The following is a 10,889-nucleotide window of genomic DNA, read 5'->3' on the forward strand; positions in this document are numbered from 1 at the left end:
GAAAGTGAGCATGGATTACTAAAAACATCTATGTGCAGGTTGCCTAATGCTCTCAAATGTCAATCCTATTGTTGAGTACATATTTGTTTCTTCCTTAGATTATATATTCAACAACAACCCTGTTAAAAATGCCTAATCCTATCACTGACTTTATACTTTGCCTGATTTCATAATGTCTGTATTCATATCTGCTTTCCTATATATTTTCCCCAGTTCATCATTGTGACTGACTCTTCACATATACTAACTTTTACATTCACTCTCTATCTGAAACCCAATTGCTGAAGAACTTTTGCTGCCAATCCTATACTCACCCTTCTTCCTAAACATACCAAATATCTTTCTAATAATACCGACTATCCCTGTTTGACTGGATGTTCTCTTCAACATTCAATCATCCAAGGTACAAGGTCCTATGCCATGGTATATCGATTTATCTGACACATCTGTGCAGAACAAAATTCAAAGCTAAGTATCCCAATCAAGAGCCTAATGCTCTTCTGGGCTTCATATCTTACCTAGATTTCTGTTTTCATACTTATATTTCACTTGTATATTCTTGTAAATATCACAGGTACCCAATACCATTATTCATCAATCAGAATGATTCCTAAGCCAAATCGAACCTGTTATTAAGCCTTACCATACACTTTTCCCTCAATCTAACTATACAGAAGAGCAGGGACAGAGTTTGTCTTACAATACAGAAATAGAGGGGATCTTCCACCGGCAGAGAACCTCAAGGTCCATGCAGAAATGATCCCTGGAGAAGATGTATGCAGCTATTTAGGACCTGAGAGAGCAAAAGTCATCTTCCATGGCAAACAACCTGCTCAGAATGAAGGGATTTGTCTGAATCAGCCACTTTCTTCTTTATGTAGAGAAGACGGACCAAACGAGGCTTGTATGGTGAGCTGTTCCCAGGTGCCTATGGTTGATATACCATTTTAACTTGTGAAACTGTCACAGGAAGTAGAGGCAGCCTCCATCACATGAGACCCTTCGAAGCTACTGTTAAAACAAAGTGGTTGCCAAGGTAGTGTCATAATTCAGTTCCTGAAGGAAGTGAACTAACTAATTTATTGGTGATGGAGCTCTCTGAACTTGGGATCCAAGAAGCCTGGCATCCAGAGACAGTCCCAGTCACAGTCCCAGTGGGCTAACTTATTTGGATTTACCAAGAACAGAGTAAGTCTTTTTTGGTACCTACTGATATGATGATGGCCAAATGCCAGGAAAGCTCTGAAGAGGGGTATTTTATGAAAAAGCAGGTAGTGGCTCACCCCTGGCTCCTGACAACTTCACAGTGTTGGCCAAGGAGACCAGATCTGAGACAGGACAGGCCATTTTGGAGGAACAAATAATGGCCAACCAGTCAGAGGACACTCCGGATATTCACAGACCTTCTTGGGTAAAGAAGTTGCCTTTGTGGGTGTGGGTGTGTGTTTGTGGCTTTGTCACATGTTCTGAGAATTGATAGGAAAAGCAGTTTGTTTGGTTTGAAGTGGACTATTTCTAGTAAGTCATTTGACAAGGCGAGTGTTTCTAGGTCTGTGTATCCCACTGTGTCCGTGGTTGTCGACATTAGAAAAGAGAATGTATCAATGGATGTGTCCTGTCTAGTAGAAAGCTTCCCAGCATTCATTCTGCCCAATTTGTGAATGGACTGCGGTTTGACTTTTCGATTGGCAACACCTCCTATCTCCTTAAGTTTCTGTTTTCTTCCTGAATTGTGGGCACTGTCCAGAATGGGCAAATGGTTTTGTGTTCAAGATATGTACCACCACCAAACTCTGTGACATGGCCATGTACTGGATAGCTGAAGGAAATGGCGAGCATCTCAGAAAACTCAGATACCAGCGTGACCAGAAGAGTCTCAGTGGGAAACCCTGCTTTAAGCCTTTTGCTTACCTATTGTTCTGTTGCCCTGAATGTCAGGAAGGTCTTTGCCTCAGGCCACACCTTGGTGAAGGCTGAAGCAAACAGTTTTCAAATTGTAATGAATGGGCATCACCTGTGGCTCTTTGCTTAATTGCTTTGAAATGGGATGGGTCTGAATAAGCCTCTTTGCCCTCTGTGATGCTGTGGTTAGATTTTCAGCACCTGAGGGATCTAAAGAAAAATCTCTTCTGTATCCAAAACCAAAATAGCCAAAAGAACAGTCATTGTGGATGAAGTCTCTCGCCTTCCTCTAAGGATCCTGACCTTTATCAATTGTGAATCGGGATCTTTCGGTCAAATGAGTTCTTCAAAGCCCTGCAGAGGCTAGCCCAGAGATGCGTGGGTTTTCTCATAACTCCAATTCACATAAAGAATCTAAACCCCAGAGCCAGTAGGCCTCAAATTGGAGAATTGGAACAGTATTAACAGCAGTCCTATTTGATCACTCATGGTTAACAGGAAGGGTGTCCAGGACACCCTGACTTTAGGCAAATGAGGGGCAAGGAAGTTTATTTTGAACACTGTCTTGCACAGCGCCCCTCATGAAAACCCCCAGCCAATGGATATTATGTGTGTCTATTGGAAGAAGATAAGGGCCATGTGGGAGTGTTTTGGTTTTAATTGTGGTCATTTGTTTGGCGTTTGGAAGAGATGACTGGGTCCACCTAGGATTGAACTCAGGTGTGATTCCCCTTAGAGACTGTGTTCTGTAACTGACCTCAGAGAAGTATTGCCATGTATTGTGTTTGGATTTTAGGAGTCCACCCATGAGAGTCGTCCTTGGAAACTGAGATCTACGCCCAGGGGGGCTTTCCACAGAGCACTGGGAATCTCATCCAAGATATGCCATGATTTTATTCTGAAAGATTGGCAGCCGTAGTTGAGAGTAAAAACACACATGGACCTCACATTGTAGACCACAATGTGACCTTTTGCCTACTCCTTGGGAAGCCTTGTCTCTGAGAGTTCTCCAGAGCTTTCATTGAAATGAGCTTCCTCATCATTTAATGGTTCCTGAATGAATTGAAACCCACAGTGCCTTCAACTTCATTTATGAAATTTCAAAAACTTCATTTTTGAAATTTCCATGACCAGGTGGCACTGGAGAACCTTAGGATGTCCTGTTGCTGATCATGAGGGTACCAGACAGTGCCTTGATTGACTGTGTTTCATGAAAATGGTGTAGAACTGAGATGTCAGTAAGTTGGAGCTTTCTGAGTAGTAGGCCTAGAGCAGTGGTGTGCAGGTGTGTGATAAAACATCTGTGGTGGGGTCATGTGGATCTTACACTGGCTCCAAATGGCTTGTGAATGACATGGTGCAGCCAGCACACCCTTGTATATAAAGGCATATTGTTACATAGAGAGTTTTCAGGGCAATGTTCACAATCTGGTTGCTATGATTAAGGGGGCAAGCAATGTTGGATAGAAGCCTGGTTGTTGCATTCTCCTGCAGACCCTGACCCCCCACATATTACAGGACACCCTCCAGGACTGTGTCTCAGTTGAACTCCTTATATGCCTTGAAGCAAATACAAAACACCCAGTGCAGGAGCAAGAAATAACACGAACACTGGAGGATGACCAAATGGCTTTCAAGTCCACATGGGGAGACACTTAGCCCTAAGTGGTCACAGTTTAGCTACAAAGAGAAAATTCAACACTGCTGCCTCATGTTCATTGAAAAATAGGAAACCATGTCCTCCAGGTCACATAGATGCAGACTCAGCTTTGATGTGCTCACTAAAAAGGAAGCTAAAGCTCCTGACAACAATGTATATTTCAAGTGCCCAACCTCATTGTCAGTATCTCCAGAAGTCTTTAGGCCAGTAGAGTTCCATGTTTGTGGAGTTTTACCCTGTCCCTAAGTTTTGGAAGCTCCTCTAAAGCCTCAAAAGTTTTAAACTTCTGAGAATTTTCCATTCCATATATGTATTTACAGATTTTCTGACTCTTCTCCTCTAATTTTGTCTTTCTTTGGGCGAAGGTTATGTCAAGCCATTTTCTGAATTAGAGTGGGAAGTTATTTGTGTAACACATATTGCATACACATTGGATTCATTTTCCAATTTTCCATTTGAAATACTGAATCCCTGACACTAACTTATACCCTACTACACTCTGACTACTAATTCTAATATGATGCAGAAAAGTAACCAAATCAGAATTGAAATACAAGCAGTTCAGAAGAGGCATGGTGTATTATTGAACTTGCCTTTTGCATGATAAAGGTTAGGTGTTATAAATCCAGTCTATTTTTAATTGAATTAGATATCCATGTGTTTTTAAAGTTAACAAATATGTGAATTCCTGTCTCCCTTTGTGTGTAGCCTATTCAGCACATGTATTTTTATATGCACATATCGAATCCCAGCTGGTATCACACCTACATTCTTGTGAGGTGGCTGACTTGGCAGATACAAATTTTGAGAAGGGATCACTCCTCGTAAACGCTGTTGGAACTGAAATTCAAACTATGGGAGAGCCTCCTAGTAGAACAACATTATACATAAATCCCTGTAAAGTAAATTGAATATGTTTGGATCTGTGAATGATGTGTATTTCATGGTGAATTTCGATCGGCATATATGTTGCTACATTTTAATATCTGTGTGTGTGTGTGTGTGTGTGTGTATACACACACACTCTACAGATTTTTCAAAATATGAAATATATATGTCTTATTTGCACTCCCTAAATTCATTCATGTTCAAGTATGTGGATTTATAATCAACTTTTCACCAGATTATTGTCAGAAATATTCATCCACCTGAAATACATATTTGTTTCCTAGTACTGAAAACTACCTTCAGTGAATGGTGCATACAACTCCTGTTCATAGCTGCAGCCTAAGGGGCCCAGCAAACTTCCAGCTGCCTGCAAACTTTCAGCTGCCGGCTGATGATTGGCTCACAGTGGCCCCAGCAACATCTAGCTGATTGGCTCCTCTGCGGTGATGCTCATTGGAGATGCTCATTGAGCTGTTTCCCCACCCTTTCAGACTGCCAGCTGATATTTGGCTCACAGCGGCCCCAGCAACATCTAGCTGATTGGCTCCTCTGCGGTGATGCTCATTGGGCTGCTTCCCTGCCTTTTCAGATCACAGAGCTGCTCATTGGGGGACTTTTTTGACTCCACACGTGACCCAGCCAATCGGCCTCAAGAGCAGGAGGATTGTGGGAAGAGGAGAGAGGCTTGTGTGGGAGGGAAAGGCTTGTGGGAAGCCGGTGGTGACAGTTGGGGCTCTGAGGGTTTTTCCTGAGAGGCTCTTTTGCTTGGTGTGTGTGGTTCTAAAAATAAAGTTGCTTTCTTTTGAAAAGTGGCTCCTGATTGTGCCCAGCCAGACTGCAGCATTTGGTGGCTCGCATGGGCAGCGACTGAGGGTAACTGATAAGGTAAACTGCTTGCCCCTGAGGGCAGGACAAGAGGATGGGTAGCCATTTTAAGATTCCTCTTTTGTTTTGCTTCACATTTGCTTTAAATTGCCTGTCCCTGGAGACGAGTGAGACGGAAGAAAAACCGCTCACATCTGAGGAAAAACTATTTGTGTCTGAGGAACAGATAGAGAGAAAGGCTATAATGATATTTTGTTTTTCCATTTTTATTTCATTCTATCTCTGTTTTGTTTGGTGTTATCTTGTTGGGTTGTATTATAGTAGAAATATGGCATCAGAAATTAGAAAAAAAAACAAACTGAAAAAGTGTTAAGTAAATTGTTAGAGGAAGGAGGCATCCCAGTAAAATTAAGAGCAGTCAGGGCATACGTTGATACAATACAAAAATGTAGCCCATGGCTTTTTAAGGAGGAGTTGTTAAATATATCACAATGGAACCATCATGGTGAAGATTTAAAAAGAATAGAAAAGAAAAGCCCAGGGACTCTGCCAGTTGGCACATTGCCATTGTGGACTTTCGTATCTTGTTTGTTTAGTCAAAAGCCTTCAGTTCAGACAATGGTAGAGGAAGGAGAAGACATATTGATTCAAGTAAAAGAGAAGGTCTCTCAAGTTAGTCAGACAGAGGAAAAAATTCAAGTAAAAGAGAAGGTCTCTCGAACCAGTCAGACAGAGGAAAAAAATCATGTAAAAGAGAAGGCCTCTCAAGCTAGTCAGACAGAGAAAGAAAGTGTAAAACAGTAAAAGCCATCAGGGGGAAATTTACAACAGGAGACTACTACTAACACCTTTCTATCACCAGAGGGTGTAAGTGTCCAACCAACAGAACCACCTCTACAGGAGACTGCTACTAATACTTTTCTATCACCAGAGGACGTAAGTGTCCAACTAACAAGGCCACCTCCATATGCTGGGAAGCCCCCAACCCCCACAGTTGATAGTTGGGATCCTGAGACAAGATCTCAAATATTAACATGCCCTATATTTGAGGTAGGAGGGCAGCGAGTTTACCATGCTTTAAATTTCAAAACAGTGAAGCAGATAAAAGAGGCTGTAACAACCTATGGTCCTCAAGCACCCTTCACTGTAAGCATGGTCGAAACCATTAACAACTTGAACATGAAGCCAGCGGATTGCGCTAATATGTGTAAAGTTGTGCTAAATGGAGGACAATACCTGTTATGGAAGGTTGACAATGAGGAATTTTGCAAGGAGACGACTATGCGAAATGCAGCAGCTGGTTATCCTCAGAGAAATCTAGATATGTTGTTAGGAAAGGGACCTTATGAGGATCAGCAGCAACAAATTGCATATGATTCTGGTGTATGTGCATAAATTGCTGTAGATGCAATTAAGTCATGGAAGACTTTACAAGGACTTGGAGGTTTACAAGGTCAATTATCTAAAGTAATACAAGGAGCTAATTAACTTTATGCTGAAATTGTCGATAGGCTTATTCAAACAGGTACCAGAGGTTCTGGGAAAACAGAACAAGCAATGCTATTACTAAAAAAACTGGCTTATGAGCAAGCGAATAGTTGGTGCAGAGATATAATTAGACCATGGAAACATGAAGATTTAAACACATATATTAAATTATGTAGAGACATTAATGAACAAGAGCAAGTCGTGGCAACTGCAGTAAAACAGGCTTTAGATGCCAGAGACATTAATGAAGAAGGGCAAATTGTGGCAGCTGCACTAAAACAGGCATTAGATGCCAGGCCAAGAACATGCTACAATTGTGAACAAACAGGACATTTTAAAAGGAATTGCCCATAGGAGGAGGGTTTAACAAAATTACTTATAGATATTAAAGGTTTTTTTTTTCAATTCCAATTCATCCTGAGGATAGTCCACGTTTTGCATTTACTATCCCTGCACTGAATCATGAAGGTTCTGATCAGAGATATGAATGGAAAGTACTGCCTCAAGGGATGGCTAACAGCCCAACAATGTGTCAAATTTATTTTAACAAAGTAATCAAGCCACTTAGAAATCAAAATCCTGAACTACAAATATTTCACTATATGGATGATGTATTATTAGCACACAAAGCTAAAAACACATTGCTAGAATGTTATGCCACACTTACAAACTTATTAAAAAATAATCTAGATATTGCAATAGATAAAGTAAAATTAAATTTTCCAATTAATTATTTAGGTGTTCTATTATCCTCAACCATGTACCGCCACCAAAAATTCAAATACAAGTAGATCAACTCAAATCACATAACGACTTTCAAAAGTTATTAGGTGACATAAATTGGATAAGGCCTTATCTAGGTATACCAACAGGAGAGTTGGGATATTTATTTGATATCCTAAAAGGTCCATCATATCCCAATTCACGGTACATGTTAATGCCTGAAGCAAGAAAGGCATTAAAAATCATTGAAACATATATGGAAAATATGCAATTGGATAGAATTGATATAAGTTTGCCTTTATTATTTATTGTCTACCAACAAAAAGTATTCCTACAGGAGTATTTTTGCAAGAAGGTCCATTATTATAGATACATTTATCTTATTCTCCTAACACTATTCTTACTAGGTACCCTGAGGCTATAGGACAATTAATACCCAAAGGAATAAAAGCAGCAAAGTGAGTGCTTGGGATTGCTCCCAATAAAATTATTACTCCACATACTCTGAATCAAATTGATGAGTTAGTTAATGAGTTAAATACTTGGGCAATAATCATGTGCAAATCTAATGTTTCATTTCATAATCACTTACCATCTAATCCTTTATTGTCTTTTTGGTCATCGCATCCTGTAATTTTTCCAAAATTGACAAGAAAAACACCTATCATGAATGCTCCAAATATATTTACTGATGGATCAAATAATGGTACAGCAGCAATAGTTACACCTGATCAAACTTTTACATTTCTAGTACCCAAACAATCAGCTCAAAATGTAGAGCTTAATGCAGTATTACAAGCTTTTGTGATGTTTAAAGATTCTGTATTTAATTTATTTTTGATAGTCAGCATATAGTTAATGCTATAGTATGCCTTGAAGATGCTGGTAGGATTTCCCATTCCTCTACTGTTTTCTCCTTGCTTTCCACTATACAAAGTATAATCTGGGACAGAAAAGATCCATTCTTTATAGGACATATCAGGGCACATACAGGATTGCCTGGAGCCATCAGTTTGGGCAATGATTTAGCAAATAAAAGTACACATGACATACATATTTTCTCTACACTAGAAGAAGCTATAAATTTTCGTAAAAAGTTCCATGTCAAAGCTAATACCTTACAAAAGCCTTCTAAAATAACTAAGGAAAAAGCTAGACAAATAATAAAACAATGTCAAAATTGTGTGACCTTTTTACCACAAGTTAATCTTGGAGTCAATCCTAGAGGATTGATACCTAATCATATTTGGCCGATGGACATCACACACTTGCCAGGATTTGGAAAATTAAAATATTTGTATGTTACAGTTGATACTTCTTCTGGATTTTTGATGGGCACCCTTCATGCCGGAGAAAAAACTAAAGATATTATCACTCATTGCTTACAAAATTTTGCCACTGTGGGCGTTCCCAAACAGTTAAAAACAGATAATGCCCCTGGTTATACTTCTACCTCTTTTAAACAATTTTGGTCATCATTTGGCATTACTCATATAACATTAATCCCATACAATCCACAGGGACAAGGCATAGTTGAAAAAGCTCATCAAACTATTAAAAAGTACATATTAAAGCAAAAAAGACGCAATTGGGAAAGGGTATATATTCCCCAAAGACAAACTTAAAATAACCCTTTTTATTCTAAACTTTTAAAATTTGGATTCATCAGGACTTAGTGCTGGGGAAAGGCATATGTGTCCAAAAAATGTGCATAAGCCCAAGGTTCTTTGGAAAGATATTCTAACAGGACAATGGAAAGGTCCTGACCCAGTAATTGTCTGGAGTCGGGGGTCTGTTTGTCTGTTTCCACAGGAAAAACAGTAGCCGATTTGGATTCCAGAGAGATTAACCAAGGTCCTGACCCAATGATTGTCTGGAGCCAGGGGCCTGTTTGTGTGTTTCCACAGAGAGAACAACAGCCGATTTGGATTCCAGAGAGATTAACTGAAGCGATTTCTACAGAACAAAAAGAAGATGATTTGACTCAAGTCCATATCAGCTGATATCCAAAATTCCAGTTTGGCTACCCTTACATCTAAGATAGAACCAGGATGCTTTTTTCAATATCTATTTTATTATTGCCTTTTCCCACATTTCATTTTGTTTTTTTGAGCTCATACATACCTAGTTTAATGTTTTGGTGATCAGTTCTATTTTTTGACAATAGAGTTTTTAAACATTGCAATGGAGATTTCACATGTAAAAAGTTATAAGGCCTTTACTATTAGGTTATGTGTTGTATGTATTATATTATGTGTGCACACTTGTGTTTTGTGTTATATGTTTGAATGTTCATATGTCCATATATCATATATGATGAGGGCTCATGAAAAAATTGATCCAAATATTTTTTTATTCACATTATTTAAATGGTTTAATTTAAATTGGGTAAACAGATGTTGAGGATTGTTTTAAAATGTGAACAAAAAAGGAGGTTAACAGATCTGTTTTTTTTCTTTCACATTTCCTTTTCATTATATTTAATAATTCTCTCCAAGACAATGTAAATTGTTAAGAAAATTGTTTTCTTTCAGTGTTTTCTGGAATGTTACATAATTTTTTCTTTAGCCATTATTGCCAGAATTTCTATCTTCGTCACAGTGCTGGTGAAATCAAAGATAAAACCAATCTACAGCTTCTGCAATAGCCATCACTGAACTGCTTGCAGAACTTGCCTGGACACATTGTGAACTCACATGTATGCATTGTAAACTATCTGTTTGTGCAGCAACTTGTGGTAGTGTTGGGTTATATTTGCTGATGATGTCATTGGTGGTACAATTTTTTCAAAAGGAGCCGTCAATTGGCTTGGTGTATCTTCCTCCCTTCTGAGATTCCAAAAGTAAGGGACAGGATAAACACTCCACAACCATGGAGCTCTGCTGGCCTAAAGACTTCTTGAGAATCTGCCTCTGACGTTGGGCACTTGAAATATATGTTGTTGTTGGGAATATTCACTTTCTTTGTAGTGAGACCATCAAATCTGGGTCTGTATCTATGTGACTTGGAGGTCATGGTTTCTTATTTTCCAATTAACATGAGGCAGCAATGTTGAATTCTCTCTTTTAGGGTCAACTGTGGCCATGGGGGGCTAAGTGTATCCACATGTGGACTGTGAAGCCATTTGGGCATCCTTCACTTTTTGTGGTGTTTCTTGCTGCTGAAATGGAATTTTTGTATTTGCTTCACGAAATACAAAGAATTCAACTGTTACCCAGTGCGTGAGGGAGATCTGTCACCTGTGGTAGGTCAGGGTCTGCAGAAGAATGCATCAACCAGGCTTATATTCCACATAGCTTGCCCCCATGACCATGGCAACCCGATTCTAAACATTGCCCTGAAACCTCTCCATATAACAAGATGCCTTTACATAGAAGGGACTGCTGGCTGCACCATGTCTGTC

Source organism: Callospermophilus lateralis, unplaced genomic scaffold (genome assembly GCF_048772815.1).
Source record: "Callospermophilus lateralis isolate mCalLat2 unplaced genomic scaffold, mCalLat2.hap1 Scaffold_1033, whole genome shotgun sequence".
Classification (NCBI taxonomy): Eukaryota; Metazoa; Chordata; class Mammalia; order Rodentia; family Sciuridae; genus Callospermophilus; species Callospermophilus lateralis.